Source organism: Zootoca vivipara, chromosome 2, assembly GCF_963506605.1.
Source record: "Zootoca vivipara chromosome 2, rZooViv1.1, whole genome shotgun sequence".
Classification (NCBI taxonomy): Eukaryota; Metazoa; Chordata; class Lepidosauria; order Squamata; family Lacertidae; genus Zootoca; species Zootoca vivipara.
In genome coordinates this window covers 32,333,061-32,360,537 of record NC_083277.1, presented here as the reverse complement: position 1 = coordinate 32,360,537, position 27,477 = coordinate 32,333,061, and positions in this window count along the sequence as shown.

Here is a 27,477-nt window from a genome sequence, read left to right as displayed (position 1 = left end):
GCTAGGCTCCTGGATGTGGGGACTCTGCGACTGGGCATGCAATCTTGTTTGTCTTTAAAATTTAAGATAATAGATAATGTGGTGTGTGTGTGTGTGTGTGTGTGTGTGTGTGTGTGTAGATAGATATATCTATCCTTTTTTGGTAGGAAAATGTATGCTTTCTTCTGGTTTCCTAGCTCTGTTCCCCTCCTTTTCAAGCTATTACCCCTTACTTCTCCCTCTAAGCACTTGCTTTCTTCTTGGTCCACTCTAGTCTACGGCTTACGATTTCAGACCTTTCTTCAGCAGTCAAGGTTGGTCTGTGGACTGCGGTTTGGGAGCCTCAGTTGTTTACAGCTATTATCAAGAGCTTCCCCACACACTCACCCTTTGTTCCACACATCCCACTCCAGGAAGTATTAATCTAAGAAACTCAAAGCTGACCCAGAGCAACCCAGTGACAGTATTTGCATTTCTGATGCAGCCTAGTCACTGCCTAAAGGAGTCACTTTCATGCTACAAGATTCCTATTAATGCTACACAGTGATTGAATATTTAGCCCAGAAGGTCTCAGCAGCTCATCTTAGTTTGGAACCTAAAATTCTATTAAATGTTAATTCTAAATTCATTTTTTTTCCTCTGAGAAAGAGAGAGGGAAAGAAAGAAGAGAGCGAGAGAGAGAGAGAGATTAATAGGCTGTGATCCCCAAAGTACACCCAATATTCAAATCCCTGGTATTAGTGTTTCCATCAGTGGAAAGAGTCCTTTGAGGATGGCAGCCCAAACTGGGAGTCAGACTTCACAGAAAGAGGTTAAGTTTAGTAAGAGGCATTTTGGCTGTACTGCTGATCAGGTTAGTGAAGCATTTTCTTTTATCCACAGTGTGTTGCTCTTGTTCGTGTATTAACCCCATGGTGATAGCAGTCAGCAAATTATTTGAAAACTTCATGCTGGAAGATTTGAACCAGCAGTGACAAGCAGTTTAGAAATCTGTAGAACAAGTTAGAATGCCACAATGGGGGTGATTTTCCAGTCAAGGCTACACTGAGTTTATTACCTTCTGCGATTCTCAGATAGTCAGCAGCAGAGGATGAACCACTGTGCTTGTAAAAGAAGAAGAAGAAGAAATTGTTAGGTATGAGAAAAATCCTGATGTGCCTGTATTCAGCACACGTTCTATCTTTGCATCTCTGCAGTGTTGGGAGGAATTTTTGTTTATGTGCATGAACTGCAAACTTCTACAACTCCCTTTTTTTTAAGTTTCAAAGTGCTTTCCCCAAGCGCAGTACGTCAATATTACCAGCCACTGACTTTTAAACAGGCAACAAAAGGGATTGTGAAGCTTTGTTTTACAGCTTCCAGTTCTTGTATAATATAGGGACCAAACTAGATGTGGCATTAGATGCACGTTTGCATTGAACATACCCTAATAGCAGCTGCTTGAAAATTATCTGGATTGTAGCAGATGGGAAGGAGAAATTTAAACACCCCAATATGCTTGGGTTGCTTATTGCAGATTTTAATATTGTGCAATTTGAAGCAAATGAATGCATAAAACATTCCAAACTCCTTTTGGAAGAAAAACATTGTCAAGGCCCATAAGTTTGATTCACAATTTTACTTGCAGAACTTTCTTCAAAACAGAATAGAAACATCAAATGATACATCCAAGCAGTTCCATAAGACATATGCCTGCCAACGCATAGGCTCAGCATCTTAGAAAATATGAAATAATTCCAAAAGACCGGTCCTAGAAGCAGAGGTCTGTCTCTCCCCACAGCCTGCATTCCAGCCTCCATTAACATGGAGCTGTTATCAGGAGAACTTCATTTACATCCTCATTCTCACAGAGTCTGAAAACAAAGACTAGAGTCACCACCCTTTGAAGATGGCGAATTTGCAATTCAATACTTGTCAAGTGATCTAAAGTTAAACACTCATGCGTTAGCAAGCAGAAAACAACAATAGTTAAATAGCAACTCAGTTAAAGCTCAGAGTCCTTTAGAATACTGCAGTGGAATATCCCATGTTAAATCCTTTCACCAATACACACAGGCATTCCCATTTCAGTGTGAATTAAACCAATTGTACTGAACATTCCTCACAACACTTGCCCTGCCCTGGGGGCTAGCAGTCCATGCTACGTCACTGCTCTGGGAGGGGAATAGGGGTTCCTTAGGTGCATCACAGTGCTTGAAAAGTATGGTGTGAATGGAATGTGGAATCCAGCAATGATTTTCTTAAGCCTATTCAGGCATTTTTCTCCATGTGGCCTCAGTTAAATGCAAAGAGACAGGGCTCTGTATGCACAAACTGCAGATGTCACTGTGCCCTGTGCCCTAGGGGTAGGCTGGGTGGTGCGGGGCACTAGGGCGCCGGCCCGGCAGGGGGCACCGCGCGAAAGCTGTGCAGCGCCCTGTGCCCGCCCACCAGCCGCGACAAGAAACGGGGCAGAGCGTGGGTGCTGGAGCGATCTCTGCACCATGGCGCCCGACATGCTTGAGACGGCCCTGGATGCCCCCATCCCCACATAGGCAGTTTCCATGAGTCAGGACTCCATATGTTCATGCTAGGCAGGCCTCCCCACTGAAGCTTCAGAACTTCTCTCAACCTGTCAACAGTGCTGGTGAGGGGACAGCGTGGAGTGCGATGGCATGTGAGGGGTGACTGTGCACTCGCCCTCCAAGCCATTGAGATCCCATGGAGAGAAATGCTGGGAAATGACTCAATGTTTTGTTCAGTCCCACACAATCCTATTCATCCTCCCTGTTTCCAAAATTTAAAGTTGTTAATATAGTGGGGAATGGTGATACGAACAAAGGCAAAAACTACTGGGAGCTTTAGGGGCGTTTATTGCTAGCTATAAAGAGAGACATATTAAAAAGTGAGTGGATATATTAAAGAAGCTGGTATATTTATTATAACAATTAGAACAGCAGCAGGCCAGTAACAAATGAACTTTGTTTTCCAATAAATTTAGAGATAAAAAAATTATACCTGATGGCAGTGTTTATCATTAGCTACCTAGCAGCATTGTATCTATTTGTTGTACTTAATAAAACTATGATGAATACATCTTCTGGCAGGATGTTAGTTTCAATGTGTGCTGTGCAATCGTCTCAAGAAACAGTAGCCAAGTCTAATTAAGTGCTTCCAATTAGAATTGTGTAGATAGGGAGGGAATTAATGGCTTCATTTGTACTATTTGTTTATTTCATTGTCAAGTGTACTGGATATAATTGTAGTGCCATGGAGAAATCATCAAAATTATTTTTTTACCCTGTTAAGGCTCTGCTACATCAATTCACAGCAGAGGCTTCCCTCCCCCTTCCTTTCTTCCATCCCCCCCCCGCCTTTGAAGGCAAACAAGACCAGCTAAATAAAAGACCTTGACCAAGTGATTTTCCTTTTCAGAACTATTAAATTGAGAATGAATTTATTGAACAAAATAAAGGTTAACCTTCAATTAAGCATCACAAATATATTTAGTGAGATATTGAAAAGCTATAATGCCTCAGCAGCCCACACAGATCAGAGAAAGCTGGGAACAAAATATAGAGAAACAGAAGGAATGTTCAGATGGTTAAGTTACACCATGTGACTTCAACTTGGCTGACATATGTAATACACCTGTGCATTATATTATCATGTTAATTCAAAGGAGTGGGGGTTAGAAATTTCAATTCGTGTTCACTCACAACACAGCATTATTATCCTTTAATTAGCTTTGGTCCTTAATGAGCAGGTGAGCATCATCATAGAATTATATCATGGGAGGGGTGTTTCCAGGTACCACACCCTTTGCCCTTGGAAACTTTATGGGATGTTGCTCCAGAAGAGGGACATCACAAGAGTGGTGTATCTAGGACTAAGGTGAAACTCTGAACCTCCCTTGTTATTTTTGCTTTGGGATGCTGCATGTTGCTTAAGTAATCTTATTATATGCATAGCCTAGAAATGTTCTTTGTATGTTATTGCATTTCCTATTGTTTTGCTATAGTATTATGAAATTGTTTTGTGGTATTGGTTTGAAATGTATTCTTTGTTGTAAGCTGGTTTGAGCACGATTTTTGTGTGTGGAAAAGCAGCATGCAAATAAATGAATGAGTAGTAAATAACACATCTGCTCCATGGGTCCGGTGTGAATTTTGAGAGCCAGCATAATAGAAGGTAAAAAGGTAAAGGTAAAGGACCGCTGAACGGTTAAGTCCAATCAAATCTGACTGTGGGATGTGGCACTCAACTCTGCTTTCAGGCTGAGGGAGCCAGCATATGTCTGCAGACAGCTTTCCTGGTTATGTGGCAAGCATGACTAAACCACTTCTGGCACAATGGAACACTGTTATGGAAGCCAGAGCACATGGAAACACCATTTTCCGTCCCGCCACAGCGGTACCTATTTATCTACTTGTGCTGGTGTGCTTTCAAACTGCTATGCAATGGCAGCTCACCCCACTGTGCAGATTTGAAGTGCCGACCTTACGATCGGCAAGCCCAAGAGGCTCAGTGGTTTGGACCACAGCACCACAGAAGACTCTACAGAGGAACATGAGGATGAATCCGTGATGCCTTTCTTACAGGCCTGGAGCTTATGGCCTTGCCAAATATCTCTGGCCTGACGGGTATTGGCACCTTCCAAAGCACTGTGATGAACCATACTTCATGAACCATAGATTTGGTTTTATGTAATGTTTCTAGAGCTCACTGTTTCTGAAACAAGCTTGAAAATCGATATCAATGTATTAAAAGCATGAAAAGCACCTCAGTATAAATGCAGAACTGGGAAGAGGGAACCTCGGGCCCTAGAAAGTAGGAACCTTCTAAGCAACTGTAGATAGAGCAGGTACTAGGAAGGACAAGAAGAAAATAATTCTTTTTTTAAAAAAAAAAAATGCCCTGACACCATGGGGTATGTATCTCCTAAAAAGCTCTTAATTCTTCTGGTTCCCATTCCAGTCAAAGATTTATAGGTGTGTGTGTTGGGTGCACTGATGGGCATCTGAGTGATTTGTCTGCATAAGTTGCACATTTAAGCTATCTTGATAGTGAGCTTCTCCTTGGTTTCATTTTGCCTCTTAGGGATCTTGATATATGGTTTTCTTCCTTGGTTACATGGTTTATTTCAACATAAAATTTCATCTTCGAAAAGAAAGAAGAAAAGCCATGTAGCATCCGATTGTTGTGCACTGACCAGCTCACCTGTGATAGTGTCCTTCCGCCTTTTTTTTTTTGCCCTGCTCAGAAATACAACACTGCATCAATTGTCTGGGGCAGTTGTGCATTAGGGGGAAATTGGTGCCTACTCTGGAAACAGTACTGTAGCTTTAAAACTCACTGTGTTCATCAGCTTTCAATTTTCACTTATGCTCTCTTATTGATAGGCACTTTAATTAATGCATAGATCCACCTGGTAAGGCAGAGTGGAAAGCAATATTTGGTCTCTGCTGCTGAGCAGGAATTGAGAGCAGGGCAACCATGCCATGCATCAGGGTGAAGCTTTTGGAAGCACAACAGCACAGATCCTCATTAGGGGTTAATTCTGTTATTGGTCTGGATGGCAGCAGACTTTGGCTGGAAAGTCTAGTTTGTTGTAGGGTTAGCTGTCAGTGAGGAAGGTGATTAAGAATCAACTATTTGTGGAGTTGAATGGAAAAGTTATTCTAAATTATTTTCTTCCCACCTATGTAGGCCTGTAAATAATACAAACCTCTCTGTTTTATTTCTCCTCGTATTATGTCATTCTTTTTGTTCTCTTTACACACAGTAAAGTATTTACCAACATTTTCTTCTCCGCCTGGACTCCATCTGCTTTATGCCACTCACTCTGCTAACAGAAGTGACCTTCTTCAGGTGGAGGGCATGGATAGATGAAGGCAGGAACTGATAAGCTAAATAGTACAGCAATGTTCCTTAATGTGTTGACCCTAGGGGTGAGCAGGACCAGGGCCATCTCAGGCAGGTTGGGCGCCCTGGCGCTGAGGTCACTCTGGCACCCCCGCCCTCACAGTGCGCAGCATGGCTTCTGCGCGGCTTTGCCGCACAGCGCCCCCCCCAGCACCCTGCGCCACCGGGACTGCACCTAGAGCCGGGCCTGAGCAGGGCACCATTTGGGCTGAGGGGACTTGGGGGAATCTATGCCAATAGACATGAATTTGATCCCTAACATTTTTTTGGCCAATAGGAACATTTGGAATCTTGAGAAAGTGCCTCAGGCACCAGTCACAAAATGGCTGCCACATCTAAAAAAGCAGAAAGAGACAAAACAGAGAGAGAACCCCATCAGTTACTCAGTCAACAGGAGAAAAAGCACCTACAAAAGTCACTGTCTTCACCACATTGAAGCTCTTTGTCCCTCTCCTCAGTTCAAAATCCTGGTATCCAATGAAATGTCTTAAAGGGTGTTTTTAGTGTAGGAGAGGCAAACAGGAAGGGCAGTCAGTCTTGTGTGCTGAGGACTTTTGTGGGAATATTTGCTGAGACCTTTTGCGGGCACCACAGGAAGTACTGGAAAGCACACTAGTGCCCATTACCACCACACTCATCATTGAAGTCCCCTCATACACCACTGTGCAGACATATCTCTCACAGTGCTCCACTGTGTTGGCCATGTCCTGCTTCCCCAGCCCAGCTTCCTAGCTTCTGGCATAGAGAGCTGTCCTTTTATCTGGTTAATTGTGGGACGTAAGGGGACGGAGATAAGACTTTTGTATACCGTACTTCATGTTCTGAACCGTTCTTAATGCTGCTCTGTTTAGAGAGAGAGAAAAAACCCTAAATATGCCTGGAAAAAGAAACAGTAAGAAAATTAGAGCATGTTTTAAAGCCTCTGAAATGCAGACATTTCTCGGAGCTGGAGTCAGGCTAATGGCTTGTTTACTGCCCAAATCAGAGAGATTAATCTGTGGCTTTAACATTTGAACAAAGGCTTTCCACTAAAGTATGAGTACCTAAGAATAACAATTTTCTTCAAGGGTAGGAGACTAATCAGACTCCTAGGTGAATGCTTTTCTTTCTAACCACTATTCTGCCTCTCAGAACCATGTCGGTACATTCTGTAAAACATTATTTTCCGGCTCCCAGCGGTGGGACATCGCGGCCTATCTTTCTGTTGGTTTCACTCTCTTCCCAGGGATTCTAGAAAAGCTATTTTAGCTGAAATGCTATTCACGTAGGCCAGTAAAACAAAAGGGCGTACCAGCTACTGCATTGAAACATTATATGAACCAAGATTTCTAAAGTAGCATAAGATGGATATTAACCCTATTCAGGCATTATATCCACATGTCTAGAGTGAGGGACAGAGCAGAAATGTGCTTGTGTTGGTCCCAACCCCTGCACAACTACTTTTCTAAAATACATGAAGAAACTACCTCCACTGATAGAGAGTATGCTTCTGCATACCAGTAGCTGAGAATTGAAATTGGGGAGAGCATTGTTGTACTTGGGTCCTGTCAGCAAGCTTCCATAAGCATCTGGTTGACCACTGTTAGAATAGAATGCTGGACTAGATGGGTCTTTTGCCTGAACAAACTAACGCTTCCAACTTCTACTTTATTGAGTAATCATTTCTACACTGCACTTTATCCCAAAGGATCGTAGGATGGTGCAGGGAGCACACAGGGAGAGGAGGGGGAGAAGAAGCTTCACTGTACTGATGAGACAACTTTGTTAGATACAACCTTTAGTGTGAATCTCACTCCTAAGTGGGAAGGCAGAAAGTCACCATGGACAAATGGCGATGTGATGTTACCAGCAAAGTGATGAAGAGCATGACAAATGATAATAGAGATTCAATGTGAATCTGAGGATTCTTTCCTCATGTTTCTGGGATTAGGAGAAAGGATGTTAGGGGTCAACAGGCGCCATGCCAACTAAGGACGATGTGAATCTTGCTTATTTTCTCTAAAAGCCCCTGTCATTTAAAAAAGAAAACAGTTGCTTCTGAACTTACTTGAAAACATTGTGGGAACATATGTTGCTTTTCAGGGTGAGCAACAATGAGAAAACTGCGAGTCAAACAGTTGAGAGGCTCCTTTAAACTTCAAATGGCAGGATTCCTATCCAAAAAGCCATTTCCCACTACAAAAAAAATAAAAATGACCCTATGAAATCTCAGCCCTTCATCCAAAAACAAGCTGCAAGAACCAACCACAATGTGAGACTGACGGCTTAGTTCTGAAGCACAAGTGCAGCATGCCATAACAGACTTGGAAATCTCAACACAGATAAAGATGCAACATTTAATTGCTTTTAAAGGAAGGTGTGCTTGGGGGCGGGGGGCGGGGAAGCATTCCATTGGCACTTTTATTTGCTCTTGGCAATCTTGCCCATTACAAAAATCAAATTCTACTGTATGTGGAGGAAAAGGATGTTATAGTACCTTGTCAAAATACCCTAGGGTCTAACGGATAAACAAAAGGGTATCTGGGATGAGTCTGTAAAGAAAACAGATTCATCATCCAACTCATATGCTTGTCAGCTTCTCTTGCGCTCTGTGCCAGTGACATATTGCCAGTCTGTGGGTAGTCACCAGGTGTGCCGGGCAGGAGGGAACCTAACAGGTGTAGAGCACAAACCTGACATTTCTTTTGTATTTATAGCATTTTTGGAAAGGGGTCGAGAAGAACAGGAAGGCACATATCCCTGCTTAAGAGGAAGCAACTTCTCAAAGGGGATGATTACCCTGTCAGAAGACAGGCGAGATTTCTCCATGTTCTATATTACTCGATCGGCATCCCCATTGCTAGCTCAGATTGAGAGGAAGAGCGAACCTGATGGTTGCTGAGCACTGTGAGCTGTTGCTATTAATCAAAATTACAGAAACACCTGTGCTAAATAGCTTTGTGCTGATCACTCTGCAGCGCCCTGGTGGAAATCTATCTAGAGTGCCCAACTGGGCAGGTGTCTCTTCCGAATTGCTGGAAATCATTGTTCAATAACAATCGGAATATCTTTGTTCCTCCCGTGCGGTTACAAAGCAGCAGGGTGAGATGCAGCTTCAAGCATATGGCGAGAGCTCTTAAAGATTTCAGAAAGTTGGCTGTGATCAGCGAGAGGTGAAAAAAAATCAACTGACAACATTTTTTGCCGGTAGTTTTATGCCTTTATTTTACATAAACAACATTTGCACATGAAGTCATCTGCGTGGGTTTTTTTTTTAAAAAAAAGAAAAACAACTTCAACTGAGTTCCTAAAAGGATTATTAAATCAAAACAATGTTGACTTACTGCCAAAGTTTTTAGATATATGGGTGTTCTATTCCTACAGAGATTTCACCTAGTCTCAGGGTGACAGACTTGCATAATTGGAGAAGTTGGCAGTAGCAATGTCACACACTTAGGATTTCTGCAAAATATTTAAAGATTTTGTGAATAGATGGTTACCCTTATAATATAACTATTCTTAATATGATCAGCTGTAACCTCTGTGAATGAGAGAAGGATGAATGAATAATCGTAAAACTGTAGGTCTGCAAAGTTACTAGAGTAGGAAAACAGGTTCCACTGGTCAATGGTTGGTGCAAATAAACAGGCATTTGTTTTAAGAAACAATATTCATTGGAAGAAGAAAAAAGTCACATTACAGGACAACTGCCTCCTAGAGCAGGGATGGGGAGCCTTTTTGGTCTGGCATGTTAAAATAAATTTTCCATATTGTGTCAAAACCCACAATTTTGAGTCAAATCCCTATGTGCACAAAGTTTTCGTCCATTCTTAGCGTGCTCTTCGTGTTTTTTGTACTAGACAGTTCCTCATTTTTTTCCTGACCATTGTAGTAGTAAAATAATGCTATAGATGTCAGCTCTTAATAATCCCAGCATTCTTCCACTGCCGAGGGCCATGCCCTATCACCTGGTTATGGGTTCGATACTACTCATCTCAGCAATCAGTCTGTGGTCTTTCAGAAAACTTCCCATTCTCCCTCTCTTCTAATTCACCTAGATCAATTCACAACTCAGACTTCTCTTTATGTATGCAAGCATTTAAAACAAACTCCTAATAATCAGAAAGCACAAACCTTTCAATTAATAGCAGGTATATGTTTTTCCATGCTTGTGTGAGATTACTATCCAATATATGCATATATATCTTGAATCCAGATATCACAAAATTGGTAAATTTAAAACTGTGTCCTCTTTTTATATTTTATGTTGTTCTAGTTTGCCCATGTGGCTTCCTCCTATCTTCCTCACAGGGCCTGTGGGCAAAGTTGTACTTAAGATTTCCAAGTATGAAACCAGACAAAGCACAGATAGTGGATACACCACATTTAGTGTTGAAAGAACAATTATGAGTCCAATCCTCTGCCCTCTTTGAAAATGCAGGTTCTTGATCTCTATCTAACCTGTGTCTAGTATTGAGTGTAAAACTTCAAATTAAAGAAAACAGAGCAGAAAAACTGCTATGCAAAAAAAAAAAAAACCACATATGATGTTGGCACCAATTGAATGATGCATTGTGGCATCCAATTAAAATGGGGAAAAATAAAACAAAACTGTTATATAAAAGAAGACTTTTAAACCCTAGGAAGAAGAATCCTGTGCATTTTGCTTTCAGATTGTCCTTTTCTGACCCCATAGTTGGCTCTATGATATTAAGTGGCTTCCTCAGCTCAAAGATTTCCATAGAAGACCAAGCATTCTTTTGAGTTAATGCTACTCTCCTTCAGACCTTTGAAAACATATGAAATAACTTTGCTGTCTGCCATGCAGCGAAAAGAACAGCAGGCGTGAGATTAAATAAAAAAAGAGAAAACTTACTTTGAATCAACCATTTCTCTTCCCACTCACCCCCCCTTGCTTTATTGCTGGTTTACTCAAAGTAGGTTTTGATTTTATTCCGTGGGGCTGTTTCATCTGAGGCTGAGGCAAAAAACTGAGTATTATTAATCCAGTAATCTCTCTGTGCTCTTCTTGAAAGCCACTAAAAAGTTGTGAAATATCAGGATTAATTTGCTCACTGTTGTGACTCATGATTAGGTTCCTATATCATTTATCACATTCTTCGGCTGTGGTGTGTTTTCTGGGGAGTGGTTGGTAGAATTAATGGCAGACACTGCTGCGCGGGAAACTCAGATGCTGCTTGGGTATTAACTAAAGAGAAAAATCAATGTTGTCCAAAGGTTGCCTTCAAGGAAAGAAAATAATGATTATAAAAATGTTTGTCTCTCTTCCCTATCTGCTTTTCCTCCTCTCTTACCCACAGACCAGGAAACTGCTACTATATAATCAGGACCAAGTATGGAAGGCTCACCTGATTATTAAACCTGGGCTCCGGGAATCTTTGCTGCCCTAAGTGGCGGTGCTTTTGGACCTGCCCATGATCCCTTGAAATCAGAGGAAGCTTGGGAAAAGGGAGTATTTATCTGGGCCAGAGGCAAACAGATAGAGATTGTCATTGTGGGTGGAGCTGAACAGTGGAGGGTTTTAAATATATATATCCAACGCTGTTAGAAACATTGGGAAGGCCACAAATTTGGCCCCAATGTTGTTAAGAGATAAAATGAGGCATATCTATCTCATCTCTTTTGCGTTTTCATTATTGGTGTGTGATTTGGTGGGTTAAACCACAGAGCCTAGGGCTTGCTGATCAGAAGGTGGTCAGCGGTTCGAATCCCTGCGACGGGGTGAGCTCCCATTTCTTGGACCCAGCTCCTGCCAACCTAGCAGTTTGAAAGGACGTCAAAGTGCAAGTAGATAAATAGGTACCGCTCCAAGCGGAAAAGTAAACGGTGTTTCCGTGCGCTGCTCTGGTTCGCCAGAAGCGGCTTTGTCATGCTGGCCACATGACCTGGAAGCTGTACACTGGCTCCCTCGGCCAATAATGCGAAATGAGCGCCGCAACCCCAGAGTCGGTCACGACTGGACCTAATGGTCAGGGGTCCCTTTACCTTTACCTTTAAATCTCATCAGACTGTTGAGCTGGTGGTGTTTATCTATCCTAGACTGCATTATTATTATTATTATTATTATGTCAGTGGCTACTATAAAAATGGGTCAAAGTGGTTCCATTCTCCTGGTTTCATTAAGTGCAAGTTGTTTTCTCAGTTGCTGCTATTATTAACTCTGTTTACGTTTTAGAGGCTGGGTGGTGTTTTGTTGTGTTATGATTGTTAATTATTTCTGTCTGCTGTTTTAATTTTTTAAACAACAACAACAATCTTCTAAATTTGTTGCATGTCACCTGGAGACAGACTGATTGCTGTTAATCAACAAACACATTAATTTAATAATAATAATAATAATAATTAAAGGTGAAATGAACTCAGACAGGTATAGCATAAATAAGTGTGCACTGTAATTATTTTATTTAGCTGAGTCTTAAGCAACCATGTGAAGTAGGCCAATAAGATTTTCACTTTAAGTTTTGGAACTGATGTTTAGAGAGTGTTGGCAATGCCTGAAGGACCACATTGCACTTCTTTAAACATGTCTTAAACTAGGCAAGTTAATTATACACCAGTGTTTAAATATTCTCTCATATATTTACATGTTAGTAAGAGACTTCTCTTTCCCCCTATCAGAATTGTGCACCAAGTTTTTGAAATATATTCAGCTCTTCTCTAAGAAATTGATTTTTTTTTAAAAAAACCCAACAACCTATAATTCTATAATTTGGAATTAGTTGGTTGTTTCCCTCTGGGTATAGATGAATATGGTTTTAATAAATTCAGATTTCAGACCTGAATTAGTCAAACTCATCAACCTTAAACTTCACTGCCATTCAAAATTGAACTTTAATGAAGCATAAATTCACATGCATATTCAAAATTGATTAAGAAATATTTAAAGTATCCATCAATGGAAAATAAGATTCACATTTGATTTGCAAATTAGAAAAGTGCAATTTGGTTTGACTTTGGGAGCCAGTTTTGTACATTTATTTCTATTAGGCCAGTTTCTTTTAATATCTGCAAAACTTCCTTTCTTATTGACAATAAAAACTGGGCACAAACTACTAAGGACCTATAATATTTCCTTAAACCAACTATCTTCAACTCATTTGTATATAATGAGTTTATTACTTAGACCCACATCCACACCATATATTTAAAGCAATATTATGCCTCTTCAGTCATGGATTCCCTCAAAGAATCCTGATAACTGAAGAGTATTTGCTAGAAGTGCAGAGAATTGTTAGGAGACTCCTGGTTCCCTCCCAGAGCTCCATGGGAAGGTTTGATGAACCACTCTGGAGTGAATGAGAGCCCCTTAACAACTCTCAGCACTCTTAACAAACTATAGTTTATCAGCTAGTAGGACAAAACCTCACATTAAAGTTGTGCAAGGCTCCCAACTGGGTTTGGGGTATGAGTCAGGCTCAAGATCAGTCCAGTCCAAATTAGGTCCAATCAGGATTACCAAATTGGGTCAAGACTGAATATGGAGTGCCTTGCACAGCCTTAGTACAATGCACTCACAACCTATGTGCAATAAAGTTGTGTGCATTCAGATTTACACGCTTGGCAAAATAAAGTAAAAATAAATTAAAGGGGGCAGAAAGGGGGAAAGCATGCAGGAAAATACTTTGGCAATGCCGCCCACCATTAAACCCAAAGTGCTTTGGTTATATGTGATTTTGACTTTAGGTAACTTTTGTATAGCCCAATCTTACAGGAAAATCTTTGAGACTAAAATTACTACTACTACTACTACTACTACTACTACTACTACTACTACTACTACTACAGTAATGAAGAATAGGGCTGGATCTAGCTGTGGATGAATCTGACCATGGGTGCCCAGGGAAGTTTCATGTGTTTTATCTATAATTCCATTCAGGATTTGCATTGAACTGTGAATATTTTTAATTCCTCTCAAGATATGTATTTAAATATTATTTTAACACATATGTAAATATGTACCATCTTTCAAAATATGTCTTCATAATTTTAATGTGGAATGCCTCTCAAAATACACACTATATAGTTATACTGCTAAAAAGCTGTGTCACAACATTTGGAATAGTATGAAATCTGGTTATTTAGAGCATTCCAACCTCCCCCTTACATTAGACTGGGAAGGGGTCCATCCGCTGAGCTCTACCACTGGCCACCACAAGTGTCACTCTGTTAGTAGTGACCTCCCTTTTCTGTGCACTGAACATGTTGGGCAGGTTGGAGTCCCATTGGCAGAATCACTGACGGCAGGAGCCAGCACAAACACTCACAAGCAAGATGTTCCAAGGGTGGGGAGGAAGCAGGGATGAACTGATCAGGAATCCACTGGGTCCAGAGCTGGTTTCACTGCCATCATGCAACAGTACTGGGCCCACTGAGCTAGTTTGGAGACAGATTGGGACCGATCCCTTCTACTGTGGCTGCCTGGCCCTCCCACTTCGAAAAGCCCTGCCAGCCAGGGGTATGGAAGGTTAGAATTGCATCCAAAGTTCTGATCTGCACATTAGCCTGACATTCTCCTTTCCCTTCCTCTCCTACAACAAACACTCTGTGAGGTGGGTGGGGCTGAGAGACTTCAGCGAAGTGTGACTAGCCCAAGGTCACCCAGCAGCTGCATGTGGAGGAGCAGAGACGCGAACCCGGTTCACCAGATTACGAGTCCACCACTCTTAACCACTACACCACATTGGCAAAGAGTGAATTCCTCAAGGCTGCCTAGCTGTTAAGTTTATGGGGCCTACTTCTGAGCCGACACATATAGGATTATGCTCTAAAGGTTCCAAAATGCAATAATAAGAACCCCGATTCCCCAGGACAAAGCTGCACTCTGGCTGCCTGTTTCCTAATGCCTAAGTTCAAGGCTGCCTCTCTATATCTCACTGCTCAGCAGAGTGGAATGGACTAGGATTCTTTAATTAATCTACAACTGTGATTTTCAATTTTAATTCTTTGGTTTATTTTTAAAATTTAGTCAAACACATGTTTGGGTCCAAGCTCTGGTGATGTAAATCTTCGTGGTGTGTGTGTGTGTGTGTGTGTGTGTGTGTGTGTGTGTGTGTGTGTGTGTGTAAACAATATTTTTATTTGGCTAGTATTAACATCCAACCCTTCCATATTATTGAAATACTTTATTGTCACTTGTACAATTATTAAGCTATTTCCTAAAAAAAAAGTTAATAAAATGTGGGTCTTTGGTGGATCCTCAGATGTTAAATCCTCCCATTTCCTATGGATGAAGGGACAATTTCTTACATCCAATCTACATCAATATCCTTGGCTAAAATATGCCCAGCTTAGTTGTACTCCTGGGGAAGCTTTTTGAGTTGGGAGCAAAGCTTTTTCTGATGGCAAAGTCACTTTCAGCTATTAAAGTTAGATCAAAGGATATAAGCTTACAGCCTGTCTTAGCGTGTGATAACAAAATGCACCCTTGGTATTCCTTTTTATAGGTAGTGCATGAGAACATCTTGCTGTATTCACTCATATGAACCTAAGGGTAGCACTGCCTAGTTAACAGATTCAGATTTAGTGAAGATTCAACTGAACAATTTTTAAGTGTATTATGGAGATATGTTAATGAAAATGGAACAGATCTCATAACTGTAACAGCTGCAATTGGAGGAAAACCACTGCAGTAATCATGCTGAAGTTTGGATTGGCTTATAGGGGTGAACTAGTCTGCAAATCAGTCAGTTCTGTCCAAAAATTACGAAGTTGCAATGATTTTTGAAACAGAAAAATATGCACACATTTTATACATGTCCAGCAGAAAAGTACCTGGGCCTGTTTACCTGTAATTTGGGATAGTATGCTTCAAATTATTATAACTATTTTCTTTCCTATTAGTGAATTTCCCCTCTTTCTTGTGAAATAAAATTTTATTTGGTTTTCCAAAATATAAACATACAACAAAAACAATTCCCAATCTAATTATTGAGATTGCTCTGAATCTCCTGACTCCCCCCCCCAATCCCTTCCATGGGTTCTATTAATTCTATTTTCAATTTTTCATCTTCCTTATTATTATGCTTAGTTCCTGCTCCTGCCAACCTAGCCGTTCGAAAGCACGTCAATGTGCAAGTAGATAAATAGGAACCACTCTGGTGGGAAGGTAAACAGCATTTCCGTGCGCAGCTCTGGTTCACCAGAAGCGGCTTAGTCATGCTGGCCACATGACCCAGAAGCCGTACGCCAACTCCCTCGGCCAATAATGCGAGATGAACCCCACAACCCCAGAGTCGTATGTGACTAGACTTTGCATCCTAAATTTACAGATACTATAACAGTTGTCACATAAAAATGTGTGCCACGTCTGACTCCTTCACATAAGAACTCCCCCCCCCCCATATTTTGCTTATCTTGTTACATATAAGATGTGACTGTGGCCTGAATTCTTCCTCTCTATATAGGCTCATTGTGTACAGCCTACTTGTGTATGCTGGTTTGCACCAAAACTGAGGAAGTTAACCTTTGCTTTCCAAGGCTGTGATTGTCTTAGAACGCTGTACTTATGTTCACAATCATTCATATCTTTGTATCTTCAATGATTTTCAATTAATCCCCTGGGACAGATTTTCTCTCATCAGTGCAAAGGGAGCTGATAAAGGACCACAGTGAGTTATTGTGAACACCTGCACGTCACATCATCTTTCTGTCAGTTCTGACTGTTTGTAGAATATCAATAGCTAAAACGGATTGGGCAAATGACCCTGGCACTGATGAATTGCTCACTCCAAAGGTTCCTGTGTTTTCAATCTGTCAGTTTCAGATGGAATAAAAAAGCACAAATACTCATACTTTCTCTAAAAGGGCCCTTTTAAAACATACGTTAAATATGACTTGTTTCATAATGAACGACTGGTAGTGCACTGCAGCAGAACTATGTACTTTATGAATTTAGGAATATTAAGGTGTAATTTTGTAGCCAAGCCCACAGTGGACTTAATGCAACCCATTATATTATGCTGGTGATATATAAAGTATTTTCTTTTGAAATTAATGTAATCAAACTTTTTCCCTTTTCAAGTGTGCCAATCATATTGTAGCATGAATAATATATTCCATAACAAAGTACTAACAAAGGGTGGAATTGTTACTATTAGTGAGCTCACATAGATGAAAGGAAGCTAAGGGGTATTCTTACATTATGCTGGACCGCACAAGTATAAGTACAAGTAACCGCACAAGTAACCTTTACCTGCATCCAGCTACTCCTGAGAAAGATCCTACACATTGTGATTTCAAAGGTCACCATGAAGAAAGGGGTATTCTGCTCCTGTTTTGATCTCAGAGAGGTAGTGAAGAGAGACAGAGAAGGAGGGAAAGAGAAAGAGGGGAGGAAGAAGAGTGAAGCCAGCTCCTGTGGGGTCAGACAATTGAGAAGTGTCATCTTGAGGCAATGACGAAAGTGGGGAGTGGGGAATGCAGGCAGCAGGACTATGAAGTACAGCACTTGAGGACTTGTTTGAGTGCAATCCCAACCATGTCTGCTCTGAAGTAAGCCCCACTCAGTTCAATGGGACTTGCTTCCAAGTTAGTGGGATTAGGTTTCAGCTCTGCCAGTTCTATGGGGAGGGATGGCAACTGGAGCGAGAGAGGCGGCGGGGAAAGTTTGTGTCTGTACAATCCTACATAGTACAATCCTAAACATCCCTACTCAGAGATAAACCGCCTCAGTACAGTGGGGTTTATTCTCAGGCAGGTGGGGTTAGGGTACGATTGTAGCCTCACTTTGAGTGGAACCTTAGAAGAAAAAGGATAAAGGTGGTGTCTTAAAAGTCTAAAGCAGAACAGAGGGGCAGAAGGAACGGGAAAGCGAATGAAAGGGAGGGAGACCGTGCAATGCTAACCACGTCTACTCAGAAGTAAGTCCCACCAATTTCACTTGGACTTATTCCTAGGCAAATATGCAAAAGATTGCAGACTTGGGGCTTTGCCATGGATGCAACAAGTGATGAAGATGATGTGCTGGGGATGGGGCTTGAATTTGGTGTGGTGGAAGAAGGATGAAAGTTGGTGTGCAAAGTGGGAGGGCGGAGATGTTGAAAAGGAACTGAATAACAGGAGGATTTGGGAACAGAAGCTAAGAAGCTGGCAGGCCATTGGTACTGACTGGCAACAATTCTCCCAGAGTTCAGACTCTCCCAGTCCTATTTGTAGATGCTGGGGATTCAACCAGGGGTCTTCTACATGAAAAGCAGATGTCCTGCCACTGGCCTGGAGCCCTTTACCCCATAAGATAAGGGCAATAGTAGGGAAAGCTCTGCTCGAGCTATGGAATCTCCCAGGCTTTTAAAAGCTGCTTAATATCTACTTTCAAAGAAAACATTGAAATGAGATGCTGATAGGTCCTTCCTTTAATGCAATTAATGCTCTCAAGATGCCATTCAAATAAATAGTAGTTAAGAACAATCAGTAAAACAGAGAATCTAATTGGCCCAGGAGTTTGGGGGAAAGCTTTCCTACTTCAGCTGCAACACTGCACCAGAACCCTGTTTCTGAAAAAGCCCTTTAGCAAATGTGTTAGTCCCTTTCTAATTAAAATAACACTTTCCTAATTTGCAGCATGTGACTTAAGCACTGAACTGAGCACTCATGTATTCCCCCCCCCTCCTTAAACTTCTCTTAAATTGAGACTCTACTGAACAGAACGAACGGTATTAATTCAGTATGTTTGAATGGAACAGCTATTATTTCCCCTCATGCGAACTATCTTTAGATGAGGTGTGTAGTTCATTCTGCCCAAAATTATATACCAGCAGTGTTAAATGGTGGCAAATTAAAAGTGTAGCTAAATTGTATCAGCTAAACTAGGAAGTTGGCTGGTCTTGGATGGGGTTGTGTTTATAGCTTGAGATGTTCAATTAGATCCACCCTCTAGATGCCGAGATGTAGACTCAGCAGCCACTCACCTGCCAGAAGTGGGTTTTTATACAATGGAGGAATGTGAATTCAAGAGAGAGGAGCCAGGGCAACCAATTGCAATGGGGGCACGCCACATACATACATGGTTGGAGTGTCATGCCAAAAAAGCATTTTCTACTATTTACGAGCTTTAGCTGGTCTGCTGGTGGTGGCCGTTCTTGGAGAAATCGGCCGTGGCTAGGTACAATTATACATGTCCTGATACCATCTAGACTGGATTATTTGTTTGTTTGTTATTTTAAAATCAGCCTTCAAGGGGACTTCCAGGGCAGATGACAAAAATGAGATAAAATACACAAATGCCACTTGTCCACATAGAACTGCCTTTGATCGGGAAATTTGGTTCAGTGGCAAACCTATTAACCAGTACGATTAACAGAGACCATGGGTGGAATTACTGCTTGCCAAATGGAATGAGCTTCAGTCACCTCCTCCATTTGTTCTGCTCCGGAGGTTCTCTTGACCTCCGTAGAGCCAACGTGGAGGCCACAGAGTGGGGAGAGGCCCACTGTACTAGTGGAAGTCCTTGTGCAGGCTTCTGGTAGCAGGGCAGGTTAGCTGAATCAGCACCCATATCTTGTCAGTACATAAAGTTTGCAGGCTAACAGTGTTTCTAATTCAAAGTGCTGGCCGTGGTTTTTCCTTCCCTAAATGGCCTGGTCTCGAAGCACTTGAAGAAGTACAAGTCTTTGAAGGAGAGGCAGGACAGAAATATTTCAATAAACAAACCCAGTCCCAATATCCTAATATACAGGATGCTGATACCTGAAACGACTGGAACTATGCATACTTTACCAAAGCAGATCAAATATGAAGCAAACAAGATGTTCATACTAATTAATTATTTGATCGCCATACAAATGAGTTAATAATAGGTCAGCCTGAGCTACCCTATGACTGAAGCTGTGAAATTCCGTCACCATCTAAGGCAGAACTAGTGGGGAATTGTTAGCAATGTTGCATTTTGGGGAACTAATTATTTGAGAGTTGTAAAGGCTTTCGGTGCAAACGATTTCCATTCCACAATCAGACTTTAGACAAACTTCAAGAAGGCATTAATGGCACCATCTTATCTGACTTTAGCAGGCATTTGTCTTAGAAATAAAAGTAATTACTTGCTTCCTCCTTGCCTGTTCCCACTGTAACGCTCCTCTGATGTATACAAATTCTCCAGTTGAACAAGAGTGCCAAAAGACAGTAGTACCACCTGCCAAATTATCCCTAATCATGACACTTGTGTTTAGTCTGGCTCCATACCAGATATTTTCAGGCATCTAAACAATGTTCTCAGCATTAGCACTGAGGCAATTTTTCCATGGCTCCAAAGTTCAGTTTTCATAACCTGTGCCAGGCCACATATTTTCAGTATAAAACACGTTATTGTCATGAGATAGGAGTCAATTTTTTTTTGTCAATATGGAAAACTACTAGAAGGCTCAAGACCCACAGTGAACCAGATGTGAATTTGAACTGCTTGTTTAATTTTATCTACCATACATCATATTCAAGGACTTGGCATGTGGATTTCTTCAATCGACCCACTTTAAATATATTTTGAGCATGGAAAATTTTGTACTTTGAAGCATTAAAAAATGTAAAAAAAAACCCACCCTAAGATGTATCAAGGTGTGCGAAAGGACAGCAAACTGCACTGAATGCTTTATTGGCCATCTGCCATCCGCTGAGTGGTCGTCAATAATGATCCATCAAACAATTAACACAGCTAATAAATTAGTCACAAAGTAACCTAATTTGCCAGCCACTAGTAGGCACCAGTTGGAAATTAATGTACTGCAGCTATTCAGGATCACACCTGACACAAAACCAGATGGAAAAGTAGCATGACATAACAGATGATGATTAATGATAAGGGTGACATATGGCACTAATGGGTATTAAGATTCTGTAAAAATCAGTACTCCCTACCTACTGCATGTGTGTGTGTGTGTGTGTGTGTGTTTGTGTGTTTGTGTGTGTGTGTATCCATTGCCTTCTGTAGGGAACAATACTGCATGTACTGTTAGAATCCTTCATAAACTATATTACTCACCATCTGTCTCTTCTGTACTAGGTAGAATCTGCAAACTTTTCTTCCTTTTTCTGGGAGTTTCACTTAGCCGGTTAGGAGACTGTTGCTAGAATACTAATGAATTGCCAGTACATTTCCATACCTAGTATTAAAACAGTGCATATTCCTGGTCACGTTGGAAGCATATTCTGTGACCAGCACCCTGCAAGTTCTATGTCTTCAAACCAGCAGGAGTTGAATGAGATCATAAATCTGGTCTCCTTTTGAATATGGAAAAGTATAGCTTGGGCCTAGTTCATATACGCTCTTCCACAGCACTGGAGTTTGGCAAGGGTTATGTCACTATTTTATTTTATTTTTAAAATTATTCAAAGCATACAGTACTAGTGGGAGGTACCCAGTATTGCTCAGGAATTCTAAGAAACACCTTCCTCCCTTACAAATTTATAAATGGATAATGTTATTTGTTAGTTTCTAGTGCTGTACACACACACACACACACACACACACACACACACACACACACACACACGGGTAAACCGCAAGCGGAATCCTGGCCCGAAACAATTTTGAGCTGGGGCTATTGTTTAATTTTAATTAGGGATTTTAAAACCATATACAGTTGGATGGGTGCTGGAGTCAGGGAGAGATGCTGTATCCCTTCTTCACCTCCTAATCGCACTGCAGAGCAGAGGAAGGTTCAGTCCTGGGTGCTGCTTAATTCATTGTGTTCACTGCAAGGAACATGAAGCTCAGGGTCACGTGCATTGGCATATATAGGTCCCTTGATCCATTTTGGCTAGCGCCCATTGGTCAGATTGAACCCAGCATCAAGGGACCTACCAATCGGGTGTTCTGGCTATCCAATCGTACCCACCCACAACACAAGGGTTTGGTTGCCAGGTCTCACCACTACATGTGCCCTCTCTGAGAGAGGACACAATCTACCATTTACTCGACCTGCGCATGCACAGACGCAGCGCTGTGGGCTGCGAATGCTGCGGGTTGCGAACGTGCCTCCCGCACAGATCACGTTCGCAACCCGAGCGTCCACTGTATTGGAAGAAATTGGCACTGCAGTGCTGATAAATGTTCGTGACGACTTCATTTTTTAGATTGCAAACGGAGGCAGAAATGTGGAGAATGGAACTTAAGACAGAGGGAAATGAGGAACAGAGAGAAACCAAAATTGACTGATTAGTCCACTCCTACCTATGACACAGCAAATGAAGAGAACAGCTCTTTCTGTTCCTGGCATGTGGAGCAGAACTACGGTAGCTGTGTGGACCTGGCTGAAAAGTCTTAGTGGCAATTGACTTTAGTTGGGGTTAGACCTGAGTCTCAGAACATGAAGGTGTTATCCCTTCATTGCATTAGATCACTTCTGGGGCGGGGCAGGGGGAAGTTAAATGGAAAACAAGAAACTCAAAGGCATTAGAAAAGGATGATAAAAGAACATCAGGGTTGATCTTCAATTGCTACCACATCTGTTAACGATGAATAAAAAAACAGTCAGATTCGTGTGCATTAGATTTGCAGTCCTTGAGAATATAAATAAGAATGTCTAGTGATAATATACAGCTTATTGTTATAAAGGTCAGAATGGGTTGGATTTGATAATACGCCTAATTGTAGGCAATCCACAACACACAGAACATGCAATCCACGAAGAGGGAGCCCTCTCACAATACCAATAACCTTTTAAAAATAGCCTTAAGAATAGACAAGAAAGAGAATATGTGTATGCATTCATAAAGCTGTATTTCTTTCCAATTACCCCTTTAGCAAAAGAGATCTGAAAGCTGAACAGCATTTAGAGGTAAAAATCTAATGAATTTTCTTAAGACATCAAACAGGAAGCGTAAGAAAAGAAGCACAGAATTAAATACAGTCAATATGGTTTTGGAAAGAGAAGGTCACGACTCCCAAACTTTTGTAAATTCTTCAAAAGCACGAATTTCAGAGGAACCCTAGGGGATCGAGGGACCAAATGTTCTGTGATTTTGTTTAAAAAAATTCTGCCCATAAAGACATTACCAAAGACATACCTTGGGAGTTCCTGTCTAAACTGTAAAATCAGAGCACAAGGCAAAAATTAAACAGCTGCCATTTTACAGTTATCTGGATGGGTTAGAAATAGGTAAGCTAGAATAGGCAATGAATACAAAAGCTGTCTCAGGCATGATGATAACTATGGGGAACAGGAAGCACACTGCTCTGTTGTTGCCAAAGGGAAATTTTTGTGCCTTTCTATGCCCAGGGAAGTTCAAGGACTCCTTAAGCGGGAACAGCTTGTACACACCTCCCTCAGGAGGAAGCACAGATGAAAGAGAGAGGTGTGGAAAACAATTGCTCTTTGTGTCCCTTCATCAGATCTGAAACAATTATAGAGTTGTCATGACAAAAGGCTGCACAAGGGTCTAAGGCACTGTTTGTGGGTGCTAGTAATACATTCTATAATGAATTACTGAACCATCAAACAACAACAACAACTTATTATTTGTACCCCGCCTATCTGTCTAGGTTGCTCCAGCCACTCTGGGTAGCTTCCAGAATATCATAGTAAAACATTAACCTGAAAAAGCTTCCCTATACAGGGCTACCACCTGATGTTTCCTAAATGTTATATAAAGAACGTTATATAAAGAAGATAAAATACACACCAGTTTTTATTGAGAGTTTCAGCTGGTCCTCGGGTTTTCCACAGGGCAGGCCTGAACCAATGGATTCAAATTACAATGAAAGAGATTGTGAATAAACATTAGGGAGAACTTTCCAATGGTAGGAGCTGTTCAACAGTGGGATGGACTACCTTCAAAAGGTGAAGGACTCTTCTTCATGGAAGGTTTTTAAAAGAGGTCGAATGGCTATCTGCCAAGGATTCTTTAGCTGCAGGGCGTTAGACTTGGTGACCTTGGGGTCCCTTCCAACTCTCCAATTCTTTGGTTCTATGAGCTCCCACAGGGAACAAACATGTTCTTGCCTATCTGATGCATGCACATGTTGTTATTCTGCTTTGTAAGCAGTGCCTCTGCCATGCTATATCACCTTTCTCTGTGGTTTCTGTTTCCTCACATAGTAGTTTAAAAATTGCTTGCATGTAAGAACTGGAGGAACAACGGCTTTAATAGCTGTGTTCGAGAGATGTGTTTCATTAATTCGCCTCATGCTGCCATGAACATAACCCAGTCAATATAGGGGGTTTATGTTCTCTGCTTCTTTCCTATGAGGATTTTATCTCTCTGACTGGTTCCCCATAGATGTTAATTTCCCTTCCATATAAAGGCTGCAGTATCTCTTCTGCAGTGGTGATGGCGTGTCTGGCATCTGCATCATTAGAACAAGGGCTGGCTACTGTGTGACTGAAAATGACTTCTGGCAGGAGTCCTGCCTTCATGTTGCTTGTTGGCCTGGCTCTCCACACTATCCTTGCCCTTGTTTAGGGATGTTCTTTGTCTTGTAATTGCACCAGCTGAACACATTTCCCTGAGAGCATGCCATGGAGAAAGAGAAGGGGAACAAGCCATTGAAGAGACAGAACAGGAAGTGATATTCCAACATTACTGACGAAATAAAGATTTTAAAAGAAACAAACAGTAAACCCTAAATCAGTTGATTTAGGCTTTGTTGTCCCTTTGAAAATCTTTTTTAAAAAAACTATTATGATTCAGACTAGGTGCATGCTAGAGTTGGGATTGGTTTGTTACTGTTTTTTTCAGGATTACCAGAGGAATCCTGCCATGACGGGTAAAGAAGAACTGACTTGAATGTGGATGAATCACCAAACAAATGACAGATAAACAGATGATTGTGACTGTGCAGCAGGAATGGGAAAGAAATTATATTTCATTTTCATTGAAAGGCAAAGCTCCCTAGTTTGAACATCCTGCAAAGGGAAACCCTGTCGTCCTTCATACTTTTCTGATTTTGTAATGAACTTCTTCAAGCCAAGTAATGTGTACCAAAATGTATATACTAGGGGAAAGTTACAAATTGCTTTGCAAAAATGTGCACATTGGGGAAAATTGCATACCCTCATTAGGAAAAATTCACCCTAAAATGCTAAGGAATTTTCATGGGAATATGTTCACAAAATTCACAAACTGGAGAACTGAATTTAAGACTGGAACATGAGAGATGGAGATAAACTGAAATCAATGGATTTGCCTGTCCCTACTATGTGGTGTGTGTGTGTGTGTGTGTGTGTGTGTGTGTGTGTGTGTTTTCCCTCTTTAGTGACATTTCTTCCTTTCTCTTTTAAAAAGATCTCCCCACCCATTAGTCCCAATGGGAAAGAAGATAAGAATACCAGCCCTAGCCCAGCTGTCAGGAGAATGAGCTTGATGGATCCTTCTGACCTCTCTTACAAGCAGGTCAAGTGGGGGGGGAGGCTACCAATATGGGGGTTAAAGCAAGAGAAATGAACTATAAGACACCACACTGTGTGTGTGTGTGTGTGACCTGTTTATGTACCAAAACAACTTTCTGCTACGTGTTACTTCTGTTTTCTATCCAAATGGCATGAATGTTTCAGACATCCTACCATTCCTTCAAAACTTGAACAGATCGATTTTGTGCAGTGGTTATCCTAACCGCTCACTCTCACGCTCTCTCTTTCTCCCTCTCTGTAACTTTTCTGTGACCTGTATATAAGCTGTTTCAGACTTTCAGTTTTACATCACAACAAAAACAAATGTAAAATTAATGGGGTGTGTGTGTGTGAGGTATAGCGTACATGGGTTTTTCATCCAGAAGTTGTGTTTAAATTTTTTTCCATTCATTTATTTACAATGGGGCTCAATTGATTCATCTTCCCTTCATTTGAAAGCAAGAGTGCATTCTAAATTTAGACCTCTGGACCTTGCACCTTGAGCATTCTGTCTACTGATAGTGGTTAGATGTCTCAGTGAGGTCCATGATACTCCTACTTAAAAGATTTCCAGGATAGATCTGTATCCTGCCTTGCGATTAGGGGTGGGCAAATCTGTCAATTTTCATTTCTCTTAAATTCTATTCCCACCCCCACATCAGTTTATGATTAGTGCAGGGCAGTCTCGAGCAGGTTGGGCGCCCTGGTGCTGAGGGGTGGAGATCGCTCCGGCACCCCCGCCCTCGCAGGGCACAGTATGGCTTCCACACAGCTTCGCTGCCTACCGGCCCGGCGCCCTGGCACCCCGCACCACCGGGACTCTACCTAGAGCCGGCCCTGGATTAGTGGTGTATTTTTTTAAGTCCTCATGAAGAATTGTCAGCATTTTAGTGTGAATTTCTCCTAATATACACATTTTGGTAGCTATTTTTCCTCATATAATGCATTTGTGTATGCTAGTTTTGAAAATATATGCACTTTAATGCTAATTTTACCCTAGGAAACACATTTTTGTATACATCATTTTGCTTTTAAGGGGGGGGGGAGAGAAACCAGGGAAGTTTGACTGCCACCTTTATTATATATTTTTAGGTTCCAGGCAAAAACATTCCTCTTCAACCAGGCTTTTGGTTGATTAATATTCTATGGCCTTTTACATGTATTTGTGGGAATGGGGTTATTGTTTTGTTTTGTTTTATTTTGTGCTGCTATCCTGTATTTTTATCTTGTGAACCACCCTGAGATTTTTGGATGAAGGTTGGTATATAAATTTAATAAATAATAAAAACGGAGAGGCACAAATTTCAAAGGATCGCTGTGTTTTGGTTCACATACTGTTTCAGGAAGTGTGAATTAAGTTAGTTCACCTTTAATGCAGAGAAAGTTGACTATTAGGTGCTTAATACTTCTGTAACTATTTATGATAACAGCAAATGCACTATGGATTGGTTTTCTCAAAAAATGATTCGACTATCTATTTCAGTGGCTAGATCCAATTTTTCATGTTGTCACATTGAATCATAGTCACCTATTCCCTCACGATGCATGACTCATGATTTCATAAGCTGCTGTAACTTTCTTTCACAGCTGTTTCTGAACTGTTGTATTAATTTTAAGACAAATGGCATAGGTAAAGGTAAAGGGGCCCCTGACCATTAGGTCCAGTCGTGACTGACTCTGGGTTTGCGGCGCTCATCTCGCTCTATTGGTCGAGGGAGCCAGCGTACAGCTTCCAGGTCATGTGGCCAGCATGACTAAGCCGCTTCTGGCGAACCAGAGCAGCACCTGGAAATGCTGTTTACCTTCCCGCTGTAGTGGTACCTATTTATCTACTTGCACTTTGAGGAGCTTTTGAACTGCTAGGTTGGCAGGAGCAGGGACTGAGCAACAGGAGCTCACCCCGTCGTAGGGATTCGAACCGCCGACCTTCTGATCAGCAACAAGCTCTAGGCTCTGTGGTTTAACCCACAGCGTCACGGCATATTATTCATTTATTTGACCACATTGGTTTCCTCTTCTTCGCTTCTTCTTCATAACAACCTTTCTCAAGTGGGACATGTAACTATATGACATTGTTCTTACTTTCCTTATAGCTCCTAAAACAGCCTTCAAATGTTGCACATGAAATCAGCATTTCAGTAAGTAGTAAGTGTTCCCTCTAGAGCCTATTTCCCGGTTTCCAGTGGTACCATTCTGCAATAAGAACTGTTTGACACAATCGGTTAGGGACCGCAGTCACAGAATCATTGAATTATAGAATTGGAAGGGACCCAAGGGT